Source organism: Topomyia yanbarensis, chromosome 3 (genome assembly GCF_030247195.1).
Source record: "Topomyia yanbarensis strain Yona2022 chromosome 3, ASM3024719v1, whole genome shotgun sequence".
Taxonomy (NCBI): domain Eukaryota; kingdom Metazoa; phylum Arthropoda; class Insecta; order Diptera; family Culicidae; genus Topomyia; species Topomyia yanbarensis.
The window spans coordinates 118,549,003-118,565,205 of record NC_080672.1 but is presented as its reverse complement, the minus strand read 5'-3'; the positions used below and the strand labels follow the sequence as shown (position 1 = coordinate 118,565,205).

The following is a 16,203-nucleotide window of genomic DNA, read 5'->3' as shown; positions in this document are numbered from 1 at the left end:
AGTGATGTTCTAATATGTCACTAAATCTAGTCTAGTCTAGTCTACACATACACAGCCAATACATGTAGGGATCCTGGAAAATTGCAGACGTTCGCCCACAATTTTTCTTGTCATTATTAATGTTTGTGGCATATATTGAATATGGCACAAGCATTAAAGCGGCCAGGCCAACTGTGCAGTGTACAAAATAAAGATGATTCAAAATTATACGGCAATCACATTATTCATTTAATGAATAATTTAATCAACGGATTATTTTGAACCTTGAATAAGGAAGAAACGTGGACAACCGTACACAACCGTTTCAATTTGATGGGGGTTTGATAAATCGGTGGGAGTGACTTTGCTAAGAGGGTTAATGTCACTCCTTTGGTCTTCCTTCCTGGGATGGGACAGAGGTATTTAGACCTGTCCTGGCTAATGCGCGTAGGTTATAGCGCCTTTACTCGCTCTCTGAAATTGAAACATAAAACATAAAGAGTCTAACGCAATTAGATACATCATCAAGCGACAAGCAATACAGGATCGTGAAAACAGAAACCTCGATATCTTTTATAGATACTGCTTTACACTAAATCAAAACTGCCTAGATACAAATACAAAGCAGCTTTCATGTCAGCCAATGAACCCGAATAAGGACACCAAATCTTCCGCAAAAAGACTAGACACTGCAATCCCCTGTCCGTATCGCCCCACTCGAGCACAGGACTTGTTGACAGCATTGAAATCTAGGAAAATTCCTTCGAAACCCTCTCGAATGAGGCATTGATATTTCTCGCGCTGGACCGGAACGCCACAGACAGACAAAAGGCGTACGGAGGAGCTTCAATCTAGAACAGCTAGTCTAATAATGCAGATCACGCTACGTTAATGACGGTATCTACGTAATAAATATAAATAAAAAACAGCTGAATAAATATTATTGATATGCAAACTAGCAGATTAGGTCAAAATAATCAGAACGAGCTCACCGGATATAAATGCGACATCCAACTCTTCCGGGGTAACACTGACAGGAAATCTACTGGAGCAGAATGAAACTGACATTCATACATGGATAGATATTCAGTTCCTGGCAGCGATGATCAGGACGTACGAGGAGTGTCGCCTCTGCTGCCGATGGTCGTTGCGAGGCTGGCTCATACTGTCGATCAACATCTTTGTTGATCGGATTTGACATTCGACTCCACCATTGTAGGAATATAGAAACCGGAAACCACAAAACAAGTTTGTTCCTCTGAATGGGAATTTACAACATCCAGGTCTTTCGATTTGTCCGCCAACTAACATATTTTGCGGATTCGGTACTACAGCACTTTCTGCGCGCCTGACCCGAATTTTAATTTATTCTCACATTAAAACCGCAGCAAAATTAATCAAATTCACTTATACTTTAGAAACATTAACATTTTGATTCACTATTTTTAAATTTTTCACAAACCAACCACCATAAAGTTTTAACGAACCACCATAAAGTTTTAACGAAACCAAAACCTGTAGTTTAATCATCAGACCATAGGGTCTGATGATTAAACTATATAGTTGAATCATATTTTGGTTGTTTTCATGTAACTTTCAAATGTTTCACAATATCGCCTAGATGTCAAAGAGAAAGTTGTAGGAAACTTTACGGACCTTTTGAAAAACCTATTATTGTTGATGGAGAAATGCGACTAATTTATGAAAAGGTCGTAATAAAACAAAATAATTGTGTTGTTAAAACAAAAGTTCAAATATCTCGAGAACTACTACATTTTAGAAAATTTTTGTTAAGAGCATTTCGATTTAAAATGGCATTTAGAATCATATTCAAAAAGAAAATTGTATTTTTGACTGCAAATAGTAAGAATTATAAAAATATGTCAAAAGTTGTTGTTAGGAAAACTTTTTTACTGAAAGCTTCTCCATGATCCAAATACACTAAAAAAAGTTGCTTTTACGTCTTTAAAACGAGAAACATTAAATTTTTGACATTTTATGATGGGGTAACGCGAATAACTTTTAAAAAGAGCATAATTACACGAATTAATTGTTTTTGAAGGAGCAAAATTTCAAATATCTCGAAATCTATCGCATTTTGGAAAATTTTTACTAAATGCATTTTGATTTTATATGGTGCTTAGAATTATATTCTGTAATAAAATTACAATTTTATATGTCAATTAGTATGAAATTAAAAAACATGTACGAAGTTATTGTTAGAAAAAAATTTTTACCGATGTTTTCTCCACCATGCAATCACATTCAAAATGTTTCTTTTCTCTTTAACAAAAAATAAAAAATTTAAAGAAATGGGTTTTTTCGCAATTTAAATTTTTATTATAAATTTTTGGTTTTTTGAAAAATGATACAATATTTTTTTCAGTGTATATTTTTTCAGACAGAAGTATTCATTCCCTGTAACTCGTTCTTAGATAGTTTTGCTGTATAAAATATAGTAATCGAACAAAAAAATTTTGAAATTCATACATGTAGAAAAAAAAAAAGAAAAGTTGCTCTTGAGGCAAAATAATCTTAATACCTGTGGAAAATATTTAGTCTTCCATGACGGTGAAACGTGCAAAGTTTCATCTGAATCTAAGATGGTCGTCACAATTTTAATGATTTTCGTACGGATCTTCGTGGAATTCCTCTGTGCGGGAAAAAATATTAAATAAAAAAATGGTGTTTTCAAATGAGCTTTCCGAAAAAATTTACAAATTTTCATATAGCTTATGAAATCTGCAAATTGATTTTTTTAAAAGATGGACCAATTTTTTACTTTTTAATTACTTTAAATATTAAAAATCATGTTGAAAAGATTGTGTAAAAATTTGGGAGTGGATATCAAAATACGATAAGGGATATTGCAATCATAATTTTAAACCAAAGCAATTTTACACTAAATGTCCAGTGATAGGCCTGTTATAATTGTAAAAAAATACACTCAGGTTTTTTGCGCGGTTTTTAACGCGGATTCTTGAATTTACGCGGTTTTCATTTATATGTATTTTTGAATTGACGCGGTTTTCATTTATGCGGTTTTTTTTGTAATTTACGCAGTTTTCATTTACGCGGATTTTTGAATTTACGCGGATTTTGAAATTTACGCGGTTTTCATTTACGCGGCCTGTATCCCCCGTACCTGTGTGTACTGTTAACTGTTACTGTTGATTAAATTAATTAAATTAATCATAATTAAACAGTAATTAAATTTATTGAATTAATTAAATTAGATTAATTAAATTAATTAAATTAATTAAAATAAATAAATGAATTCATTGAATTTAATGAATTTAATGAATTTGATGAATTAAATGAATTAATAAATCAAATAAATTGAATGAATTAAACGAACTAAATGAACTAAATGATGTAAGATTTAATTGAATTAAATGAATTAAGTGAATTAAATGAATTAAGTGAATTAAGTGAATTGAGTGCATTGAATGAATTGAGTGAATTGAGTGAGTTGAGTGAATTGAGTTAATTAAGTTTATTGAGTTAATTGAGTGAATTGAATGAATTAAATTGAATTGAGTGAATTAAATGTATTAAATAAATTGAATAGTTTAATGGATGGACCGAATAAAATAAAAAATAAACAAAACGATTAAAGTTAAAACAAATGAATGAAATTGATACCTGAAATAAATAAAATAAATGAAAAAACGATATGAATAATACGAATGAATTTAATAATATGAATAAGACTAATAAAATCAATAAAATGATTAGATTAAATAAAACAAACAAAATGAATTGTGAGAGCAAGAATGTCAAATATACAGATCGGAAAACTATAAGAAGCAAAATCTTTAGAAACCGGCTTAAAATCTTTAAATCTTGTCTCCTACTGATAGTGGTCCAGTTTATGTAGGGTCACTACGAATCGCTCAAGTCTACCAAAACGAATAAAGTAAACAAAACAAATTTTTGTATTGAATGAAGTTAAAAACAAAATGATTTAAATAATGTTGTAAAATAAACAAATGAGAACCATTGTTTCAGACAACTCTGAAATACAAAGCAGTGGTTGCATTCTTTTCAGTTTTCGTCTTGTCGTTTAAGTTTTTTTTTCTTGACGGCTTCGTTTAAGATTATCTGGTGATTATACTTTTTTGATGAATTTTAATTAGTTATCAGGAAATGGAACGTACAACTTGTTTTGGAATTCAAAGATGCTTTTTTGGTTACAAATTTTTGAAAAAAATATTTATTTTGCATCAAATGGCTAACGCACTATGGGAAGGTTTATTACAGATGGGTAACTAAAGTTTTTTAGAAAGGTATTTTATAAGCTTTGTAATTGTTTGCGTATAGTTCGACATAATTGCTTTGTTGGAAATTTATGTGCTTAAACATATCGTGTTTTGACAAAATCACCCTAGAGAATAAACAACATTTGAAACTATGTTCATAAAGATTGGTTTGTCATCGCTGAGATAATTATATGACATTAGTGTACATGCATACAGACATGCACATACACACATATAAACAATGTCCCGTCGAGCTGAGTCAATTGGTATATGATACTCGCCCCCTCCCCCCGGCTTTCGAAAAAAGTTTTCAAGGTTGGAGCGAATCCTATACCTTTTCTTTGAAAGAAATGTAAAAAGACATTGGATATTGCGGCGTTTTCGCGCAGGAAGCAAAAAAATAATTAAAATGAAGGATGAGAAAATTCGAATTAACTTTTTATTTAATTTGAATCACGTTTCTTGTGAATGAAGTGGTCTGGTAAAAACCCACACAGAGTAATACGTCGGTCAAATTCGCTTAACTCTCCTGTCGTAACATTGGGGCACAACGTGAACCACGTTCAGAAACCTACATAGCTAAACATCTTTGAGTACTATCAGTTTCTTGTATGAGGACCTGTTACCGCGACTTTCGGAGTTATGCCTACCTTTATTCATTTATTTAATTTTTGGCACTGCAAAACAACTTCATCATTATTATCAACATTCGAAGCCAATCCAGCACCAGCGAATTCATTTCTCAATATTTAATCAAGCAATTAGATTTCAAATTAATGACACTATAAGGATGCAATGTTGCATAAAAACCTTATTCAAGAATTCCAGACTATTTGCCACCTGACTACTGCCGTTCGGTCGAATTGAACAAAACTTTGCCCATACCGCATACAACCTACGGAAATGAGGGTGGTTACGCCACATTGAAATTCAATTTGTCAAGTCCCTTAACCCACCTTCAGTCTACGAAGCAGTGGAAAAAAGGACTACTGGCCATCGGTGGGGGAACTTTACTCACCTTTCTCACGAGGATCTTGGAGTTAGTTTTTTTTGTTCGTACGGCACGCTGCTACCGCTTACTGAAGGGACTGTGGCTGTGGCGAAATGGGGTCGTCAAATGCCTTCTCCGTTGAACCCGTAAGTAATTTATTTATTACGACGGTGCCAGCCGAGGGAAAATTCTACTGGAAAATCATTTAGTTCAGGACTGCGTACTCATTATTCACCGAAATTTACTTCGCCGACTGGTTGCCGGTTTGCTGCCCTTTTGCCGCTTTTTTGACGCTCAAGGGTTTGAGTGTTTCAATTTGACTGCGTGGTCGTTTCGCTCCGGGCAGTCAGAGCAGGTTTTGCTGCTTTGTGAGGGCGGTTGCTTCGTGCTCCTGCAAGTAGGAAAGTAAATGAAAAGTTCGTTAATAAAGTTGCTGGTGGGTTGAAGAGGGTAGGTGAAAGTAGCGAAACGAGAGAGAGAGAAAAAAATTGCCGACGGAAAAGTATTTGGCAAATACATTCAGCAGCCACATGGGACAGAACCAAGCCGTACGGGGAGAGAAGGCGGGCTAGACTAGTCCTGGATGAAATTCTCTAACTGTAGCAGCGGTTCACAGCATAAATTCGCCATCATGGCTGTGCAGCAGCCGGGGAAAAAAACTTGTACCGACTTCGGCCGGTTCTTCTGTACAAAATGAAGTTCTAAAGTGGCAATTGCGAGCGAAATGTTTTGCCTGTGGGATCATTTCTATTTTATTTCATTTTTTTCTGTTAGCGGAATTTGACGGGTGCAGTGATGAACAGAGAGTGAACTGATTTTTTTTTGCAGGAATGATAGTTGTTTCTAGGCAATTGTATTACCAACCTATAAAAGGTAACGGAATAAAATAAATTCAATAGAGAAAATTATATAAATAAGTTGTTCACGATGAATGCACCCCTGTTTCATTCAGGAGACTAATTTACTATTGCTCGTCCGAACACCGAGTATTCAAAAGAGTGGAATGATTCGGCGGAAAATTTCTCCTGTTTTTTTAAGGTGGACCAAATTTTTCCTAGTCAGACAGAAAGTTTTCTGTTTGACGCTCAACGAGATTTAAAATTAATAATTTAGTTCCCCTTTCAGCAAGGTAATGACCATAATTATAGTTATTAGCAACGTGTCTATTTCCAGACGGGACGCAAAGTCGAATCTACGAACATACGAGCATACCATGCAAATTGAACGCATTATAGATGGTATAGCACTCTCTAAGTTATCAGAGTGTTTTGTTTTTGCAAAAATTTGGGCACAGACGTGCGTGGATGATCGCATTTGCATTCGTCTTTGTGTATCAACGTGAAGGGCTTGAACGTTGGTATGTCGACGTGTTAAATCGCGTGAGTGTATATATGTGGCGTGTGCTAGCGTGTGTAACTTCGTGTGTTTAAATTCGATTCTATAACTGTGTTGCAATTTGCATATTCGCGTGTGTTCTTGAATGGTCACGCGGACCTTGAACCTGATACTTTACTTTCAGTTTTCGGTTCAGATACTAGAGGATTGCATGGGTACTGGTGAAATCGCACTCCGCAAAACATGTTCACAACAAAATAAATGACACGCATTTGGTGGATTCAAATAACTGAGTATGGTATATAAGACTCGATCTAGCGGGTTTCGGCTAAAAAGTCGATTTTCAGAGCGCTGTCTTAATCTTTCTAAAGGAAAAATCCAAACATGATGTTAATATAGGATTATTTGATCTATAATGAAACCACTCAGATGCGGAAGGGCAAATTTGATAAAACCGTCCGCGAAAATGTCGATTATTTCCGCTTCCAACAGCACAGTGCGGAAATAATCGAGACTAGTTTCGGGTGTGCACCCACCTAATGGTCTCGATTTACCAATCGTCATATAAATCTCTATAGAAGCCAATCTTACTTGGTCGAGGCGAGTCCAACCAAGCGCCTACGACGTACATAGGAAAAGTCGCTTGCCATTGTCCGATAATGCCAAGTCATTATTATCAATTCCAGCAAAAGTGATTACGCGATTATAATCTTTCTACTTCGATTTCGATTTTGGCCCGGCCCTTCCAAAGCGACCTACGATGACGCCGCCCCGGCAGAAGCGAAAAAGAATCGCTCCCTATCACTCGCACATCGTCGTTGTCGTCACCATCACCACAACTACCGCCCCAACCACCTCCACCGCACCACATCATGAGGAAATTGTCGACGATGATAATGATGATGATGACGGTGATTACGACGCCCATTGGGTGTTTTTTTTGTGTTTGCCTCCGCCAACAAACGCCCGATTCGTGATGTCCGTGTAGACATCAGTCCCACTCAAAGTGTATAATGGCAGCCGGCAGCGGCAACGGTAATGTCCTGATGGGAATATTATCGGGTTAATATCTTCTTTCACACACCCGTTCCACATTATTGTCATTATTTCCTGTAGTCTTTTTGCGTTCTCCACCGGGTAAGGGCGCGTCCACCATTAGCACCTTGCTCGATTTTGACTTCTTCGTTGCTCACTTAAGCGAATCGTTATGTGAATGAACCATCCAGCTGGATTGGTGCTGATCGGTTGAAAGCTAAGTATTTCTATTTTGATTTTGTTTGGACCATTTAGTAGGCTGTGTGGTATTTCGATTATACGTCTACTCTCTCCCCTCGTTAGTTTCCTAAAATTGTTTTTATGTTAAACGGGGGTCAGGCTGAGTAATCGAAACCAATTGTGTTAATGAAAATTGTATAAATAATGAAGTGCCAGTGAGTATGGGTTCCCGATCAGAACGACATAACAGAAAGCTATCAAATTTATATCTCATTTTGATATTTATTACTCACTGTGTTATTTTTGTGATGTCCCTAGCAGCAAGGAAAGCAAACTTATATCAAGATTATATCTTCTGGTGATATCATTGAACTGCTAATATGATTTTAACGTACGCATATAACGATGATGTTATAATATATTGCATATTCTTTAAAAATTATCTTTGAACGCTAACTGTAAACTGTAAAGCGGGCAAATGACCAGTCGGTTAAAGCCCCAATAAACAAATCAATCGATCAACTGTGAATGATTGTTATATTACACCAATGATCGTCTATTTGCTAATACGCTGAAGCCTCTTTTTATGCGTATTTATTCAACTTTTTAAAGCAAATTTTCGAAGTTTTTTGATTTCCATATATTTGCGTTATCCAAATGGACATTCAAAGTTCCACGAAAATAGATAAGTTTTAGATGCAAGAGGTCGGAAAACTTGAAAATAAGGTGTTTAATTTACTTGGTTGCATTTCGATTGAGATTACCTTTTTGTGAAACACTCGTCTGATACGCAATTTCGAATTCGGCTTATGATTTCAATGTTGAAGCCTTTATTCAAAAAGTTTTGGAATCGCAAAGTTATCAACAAGCTATTCTAAAGAATATAATTTTCATTTAAAACTTATTTTAAAGAAGATGCAGGAAGTATCAAGCACTCCAGATGAAATAAAGAAGCGCGGATTCAAATAAAAAAGCATTTTTAAACTATTTTTAATGGTTTAGTCAAATGATTCTATAATTTTTTTTCTTTTAATTAATTGTGTATATTGCGAAAACGAATTTTCAGAACTTAAAAAACTGTTTGATATATACTGATTTCCACAATACCGTTATGAATTTTAAAGATCTTCGAGGAGCTTCAGTCCGATTTATCCAATTTATGCGGGTTTTTCATAAACAACCGAAACTTGTCCAGTTTGTGGGTATCTGATTTTGTGCGTTCTCCGAATTACCAAAGCATTGTAATTTCTTTTATTTCAACCCCCGCATAAAAATGTTTAAGTTTGAGATTGTTGTATCTTTTCATTCCACCTAAGACAGTTTGACATTTACAATGAACTGACAATTACTTTGAATGCGCATTTGTACTAATGTTTCCGTTGTATTCGATGGTGCTTCGTTCGTCTTAAAAAAAACATCGAACTAACAAATTTTCGCAATAATCAAGTCAATATCTTGATACTTGATTCATTTTGTAGAAAGTTAAAAAAGGAATAATGCAACCTGTTCAAATTGTTGAAAGATTAATATTTGTGAGTATGCTGCATAAAGCTATCAATATTTCAAAATGGCCTAGAAATCTCTGAATAAATACACATCCCAGCTGGTATTATTGTTTGCTGTTACAATTTCAATATGTGTTTTGGATAGTGCTTGAAATAGCTGAAAACTTTAATGTAAAAATATTGAATGATTTCCTCCTTAAAACTAAATAAAATTTAGAAAAAAAAATGTATTTTAGAAAACATGAAATATTCTAAAATTCGTCACACTGAAGAATCCTCAACAATTTCTCGAATTTTATGATTATCTGTTATAATATTCGCAGTTAATAGATTGAACTATTATAAAAAATTGTTTTTTCTTAGAATTTATTAGATGTGAGATAATTGTACTGGTTTGCTTAATCTTTCCCATTTTAAAAATGCCAATAACAAAACCCCAAAAGCGACTTTACTTGAAATCTCAAAATGCAAGCCTCAAAACTTTGGTATTTGTTTCTTTGAATCTACTAGGAATTATAAGTAACATTTGTCGTATTCTCCGTAAATTAATGTAGATAAATTATCCGCTAAATGTTACCATATCGCATCGACATTATTTCTAAAAATCGTGTAAATCATGTTAACGTACAAGAGAAGCACCGAAGCGCACTATTCAGAATCTAAAAATAGCCCCACTTTCCTAATCTGAAAAGATATTATAAAGCTATTCAGTCTATCGTAATATAGGCAGCTGTAGTAGTGAGCAAAACTGTATGAAAACAAAGCGTATTATACAAGGAAAACAAACAGTCCTTTGGCTTTGGCAAAGTTCAATGTGTGCGTTCTGGAAACATCTTCTGCATCTATAATCGTTTTGACTTTGACGAATGCGTAGAATATTATGCTAACATTAAACATCGGTTGAAAGCAACGTCGTTGGTTCATGCAGGAAACATCCCCATAAAACTCAGAATACCCAGGTTCAAATCGCTATATCCACTAATAACAATCAGCGTGTCATATATTCATAATAACAATCAGCCAGCATGTATGCAATCATTTGACAAAACTATAGAAAGCTTTTGCTACATGAAGCTTTTTGCTTCCAACCGAAAAGCGCCTTAATGTATGCTATATTTTTCTATTTTATTCTATTTTTAGACCTGCACGCTAAATTCGTTGATACTATACAATAGGTTATAAAAGCTATATTGGCCGTGGGAGAACCTAACAAATTTTGTTATAATTCTGATAGAAGCCTATCACAGGTTGTAATATTTTTGATATATACTAGAAGAATTTCTGTTATGTTTTCTGTTATTTTACCAACTAACGAGACCAAATTTATAACACAACTTGATATCATAACAAAGTAACTCAGTCTGTAATAATTTTGTTATTTCTTTCTGATCGGGTTTATTCACCCAAGTAACAATTTTAGGGTTATTGCATTCTATTAGCGGTTTTCAAGACTTGTATTTTATGAAACTAGCATTAAAATCTACTACTACTACTCATACAGACTATTATTGTACAGTGATTTTCAGCTTCCATTTTGCTGCAACGGCTGGCTGTATAGGCCTGCTCGCAGTGGTGAGGTGACGCTTTGTTGTAATTTTTGTTTTGTCCCGCTTCTCCAGCTGTAGTTTAAGGTTCAAGTTACCTTTTTTAAGCATGTGTTAGAATTGAACGCTTGGTAGTGTGCGTAGGAAAATTTGTGTTCAGCTTTGCCACCGGATTATCCATTTAAATCTTTTTAAAACTCTAAAAGAAGAATATCAGTCGATTTATTAGATCATCACGATTCAATTCATGCAAAATACCTGCTGGAAAAACCATCGGCTTAGCTAAATGGTGCTTTTGAAAAAGTGGCTGTGGTTTTTTCATTGCGCAGTTGTGTTGCGTACCCCAGCTCGTTGTGGTAGTGTGATAAAAAATCACAGCCACTTTTTCAAAAGCACCATCCAGCTAAGCCGATGGTTTTTCCAGCAGGTATTTTGCATGAATTGAATCGTGATGATCTAATAAATCGACTGATATTCTTCTTTTAGAGTTTTAAAAAGGTTTAAATGGATAATCCGGTGGCAAAGCTGAACACAATTTTTCTTACGCATACTACCAAGCCTTGAGGTAACTTGAGCCTTAATTTGACTAGAATTAGCAGCTTGTGTGCAACATGTACGGGCACGGTGAGTCTCGCTGAAGGTCTTGTACTATGCCTTTTTGCGGCGAGAATTATCATCAAAAATGTCCAGGGTTAACAAAGGACATGGTAAATTGGGTGGCTGATAGTGCTAGTCTTTGCTACAAGTGTGCGAAATGTTTATCAGGCCATTCTTTTGCTGTGCAGGATGTCAGTTCGATAATTATTGAGTTGGATAAGAAAATGGAACAATTCGTTTCATTTCAGTCTACTATCTACTTCTGCCCAAGTCAGACGTACAATCGAACCAAGTGAACAACAACTAGCAACCTCTAGATCTAGTGTGCATTGTCTCGAGAACAAAGGAAACTCTTAATTTTTTTCTTGCCAACATGAGTAAAGTTGAAAAAAAATCTCTGCTCCGACCCGGTCGTTGACTTTAAATTGTGTTCAATAACATTGAGTATTCGTGAAGTGGAATACCTGCGGAAGGCGAAGATGCAGCTTAGGCTGTTATGTATCTACAGTATCATCATCTTCGCAATGTAGTACTCATATCATTCAACACGTTAGCCCAAACCGAACGTTTCGTTTTGCAGAACAATTTGAAGCACGTGGCTAAAAGTGACAAAGTTGGAATTAAAATTCCCGTATATATAAAAAAAAACTATGTAGATTATAGCTACATAACCTATCATCACGTACCTCTCTTGATTTAATCGCAAAATACATGTCGCAATACGAAGAAGTAGAATCCGTTACACGTGCTACGTGGAGAAATTTCTTCCCGGGTACACCCAACGGTGTTCTTGTGGTGAGGATGCGGATCGAAAGACCTATCCCCTCCCACTTGACTCTAAAACTCAAAACCCATGAAGCTATTATTAACCAAACTACGTTATGCATCCATGAGGGGCAAACTCCTACGTGCAAGTATTGTAATCAGACAGCGCACCACGGACAACCTTGCGCGGAATTTTTGATTGCCAACGCATCCACGGTAAACCAACCCAAAAAAGAGTTTTCAATACCAATATCTGAACCACAAACGGTTGCCAAATTTGTGGCAGCTGTTCAGTCGATATTGACAACTGCCAAAGCAGCATCTAGCACCCCAAAAACCACTGTAAGGAACATCGGTGTAGAAGACAATACAATAACAATGACGACGGATTTACATTCGTCACCCGTAAGTGCAAGAAGCAGGAAAAAACATCTGGTCCCGAGCACCAAGGCACTTTTAACGATGATGTCCTTGATGTGGAGGACAGGAGAGAATTAAATGGTCCCCATGACGCAGTAGGCGAGCCGAGAAAGAAGGTCTCCGCTCGCAATAAAAAGTTGCGCGCACGAGATCCAACGGACAATCAATAATATTTGTTTTTATTTTTATTTTTTACATATTGTAAACACATGACAGATCCACGGCTCCGTTAAGCTACCGCTATATGCCGTGTCAAATAAACGAAATAAAAAAATTCGTTTCCATTTCCGAATCTCTCACCGATGCCCGAAAAAACATCGAGGTACGGATAAACATCGGAGAAGATAACGGAATAGAGAAACTGATCAGGTCTTTCAATAACTCTCGCGAGAGTAAAAAAGCTTGCTTGGAAAACAGTGTCGCCAAAAAGTTGGAAGATTTGAAAAAGTTATGTGCTTTTGCTGCTAACATAGACTGCAAAGTCGAAAAAACCCATTCATGTGTTCAGCCCTTACAGTCGAAAAGTTCACATTTGAAAAGTTATTTTAGTCAAAATTAGTTGAAATGAAGAGAAAAAGAAATTTTATTAATAGAAAGGCTCATTCTGAATCTGACGGAAATCCCAGAAAAAAAACGAAAAATTCTTCCGAATAAAAACGATGAACCGATGCTAATTGAAATTGAGGGTGATGAAAATAATCACGAGGTTTTTGATAAACATTGTAGAATATTTTGTCGGGAGCCACTAGGACGAATAAAATAAGAACTAGAAGTCAAGCGAAACGTTAGGCTCATCCGGTCATTGCGCTTACACCAGTCGAGCCGTTGCAATCGAGTGACGCTGCGAGGATGGAACTGAAAAATAAATTAGATCCAAATATGCAAAAAATAGCAACTTTAAAAACGATAAAGACGGCTCGATTATAGTGAAGTGTGCAGCTGGGGACAACGTTGAATTGGTGAAAGAAAACATTGTAATCAATCTGGGTAAAAAGTATAATGCTGTTATACCGACACCCGGTAAACCAAAATTGAAAGTAATGCGATCGATACTCCGAGGGAGTCTTCATTCATTTATTGAAAAGTCAGAATGAGGGCACTCAGATGGGACATGTTAAAGTTGTTCCAAATTTTGAAAATACGCGCTGCAAGTATAAAAAATACAATGTCATAACCGAAAATAACACAGAAAAAAATATTTTGTAATTCTAAATTTATTTTCATGCACATATTTGGAGCATGAGTATAAATGTACAAATACACACAACCTGTCGTACTTTTTTCAGCGATATTTATTGTAATTTTACAAGTCGATTAGAAATTACAGTTTTTTAAACAGCAAATCAATGCTCTTGAATGTATTTTTAATCCTATATTGCTGTAAAATAAATGACATGTAATATTACACGAACGAAAGTGTAAAATAATATGCTTTCTGATGTTCTCTTTGAGGGCATCGAATTCAACTTAATTTTCAATCAAATTTTTTATTCATGCTTTGTATGTTTACATTCGTATTGATTTACATGCTGTTTAATTTTCATTATTTTTTGTTGTGACGAACACTCATAGTGGCCTGATGTCGGCCCGTATGGGGAACATTAAAAACTTTCAACGACAGAGCCAGCGAGTGCTAATCATAATCAAACCTCCGGCTCCAGGTTCAGTGCAGAAAAGGATAGACTCAGTGCGGTGAAAATAAACAGCTCCCTCTCGGGGTAAGCGCGTGTGCACAAACACCGGCTTTGGTAGAAAGTGTAGTAGTGACGTAGTGTTTGACGATTGGTCCAGTGAGTGAAGACCAAAAAATTTCCATCGTTGGAATATTGAATATTAAAAAATATTTCTTATTCTAGCTTGATTTGAAATAATTGCCAAATAGTTTCACAAAAATTGTTTTTAAAATAACCAAACTCATAAAAGCAAATTTGACACATCCTATTTTAAAGAAAAATAAAAATTCGCTTGGAATTTATTACTCTTGAAAAAATCTGCGATTTATTTGTTTTATAAAAAATTGAGACTTTACGAAGCTTCGTTAGAATTAGGTAAAGGTAATTTTCTGTTTTTTGAGTTTTGAGTGATCAAAGTCACCCCGGTTTACAGTACATAAAAATGTTGAAATTATCCATCGTCCCACCAGACCCAGAAAAATTAATGTAAAATCCGGAGGCCCGGAGAACGCTCCCGAAAACGGCAGTTGAACACGGAGGGGTGGCAACCCTAAATGACACACACTTTTATATGCACTGAACGCATATTCAAATGCAATTATTAGTTAGAAAATTAGCTCAAGATTTTAACGAGTAAGAATAATGGGACATGTTGAAGCAGTTTTAGATTCAATTTGTTTCCAAAATGTTGTGAAGGCTAATCAAAAGCGATCAGCCAAACAGAACCATCTGACCAAAATAAAACGATTGATGTCTATTTTACTACAGGATTACATACATATAGTAAAGCAATCAAATCCTAAGTTGTACATTTGTAGGTATTTCCTCATTTAGATGTCAAAGGAGCAGAATTGTTAGAGAATAATAGTTGAGTATTTTTTTTAATCATTCGCAAAATCAATCAATGTGAGCTACTGTTATGACTTCAAATCGAATCTTTTTAATAGATTGGGTAATTTTAAGAAGGCGATGTTTCGTCGCCGTAACACCCACTATGGAATTACCAGATTGATTGTTTGTCGTGAAGGACTATGAGAATAGATAGTAGAGGTATCTTTAAGTAAAAATTTTGGATGGGTAATGTCAGAGACACAACCGGACTGAAGTGGAATACATTATAGGTTATTAATTGGAATGCATTAAATTCTACTGTTCTCTGAACGATTGTATTAAAGTCAGACTATGCTTTTTTACCAGTCATAAAACAAACGTTCATCGCATTAGATGTAACTTAAAATTGATGATGCTTACTGAGCAGATAGCGTAACGACTACTGCTAAAGTCAGGGTTAAACATATATGAATAAAACGATGGTGGCCGTCATTATGGAGCGTAAAAAGTGGGATAGCAGAAGCCATTTGAAATTACAGACGAATGCTGCATGTTATTCTTTTGTCAAATGAATTCTTTCACTTTCATTAAATGCTTTTCAAAAATATGTTCGAATATTTTAGATTTCGATGTTCGTATACCGTTATTTCGGTGTTTCCATAAAAAAGTTCTGAAATAACTGGTTTTAATACATCCATTCAGAAGGTAATAAAAATTGCAGCATTAGTATTAATAGGCTAAAGTGTATTATATACTTCACTTCGGTTATGGCTCTGACATTACCCTCCATCTTGTTTATTTAAGAGAAATATCAAGGATTTATCATTGATAGATTAGGGAATATTAACGATGTTTACAATATCCCATCATTCTCTAACAATTGAATAACAGTTAAAAAGTACAACCTCTAGGTGCCATACCCTTTCCCGTGTGACGAAGGCCAAATGTTTTCAAACAGACAGCCCCTGCAGCCCACTGTGATTTACTCGGAGTGCATTCCAAAATCAGGTTTCAGTTATTGCAAAAGATAATTCCAGACTAGGCAATAAATACAAGCCTTCCATGCATCATTCAATGAAAATGAAA

The 16,203-nt window shown here is 35.3% G+C and overlaps 1 protein-coding gene across 3 annotated transcripts in view; it reads right to left on the bottom strand.

The window, feature by feature from the left end:
• Positions 1-16,203, bottom strand: part of LOC131693432 (leucine-rich repeat neuronal protein 3-like) — a 441,590-nt gene that overhangs the window by 219,502 nt on the left and 205,885 nt on the right. For all 3 annotated transcript variants that reach the window (XM_058981234.1, XM_058981235.1, XM_058981236.1), the window contains one exon: positions 5,260-5,623. The gene's annotated coding sequence lies outside the window, so the exon portion shown is untranslated. The remainder of the gene's footprint in view (positions 1-5,259; positions 5,624-16,203) is intronic.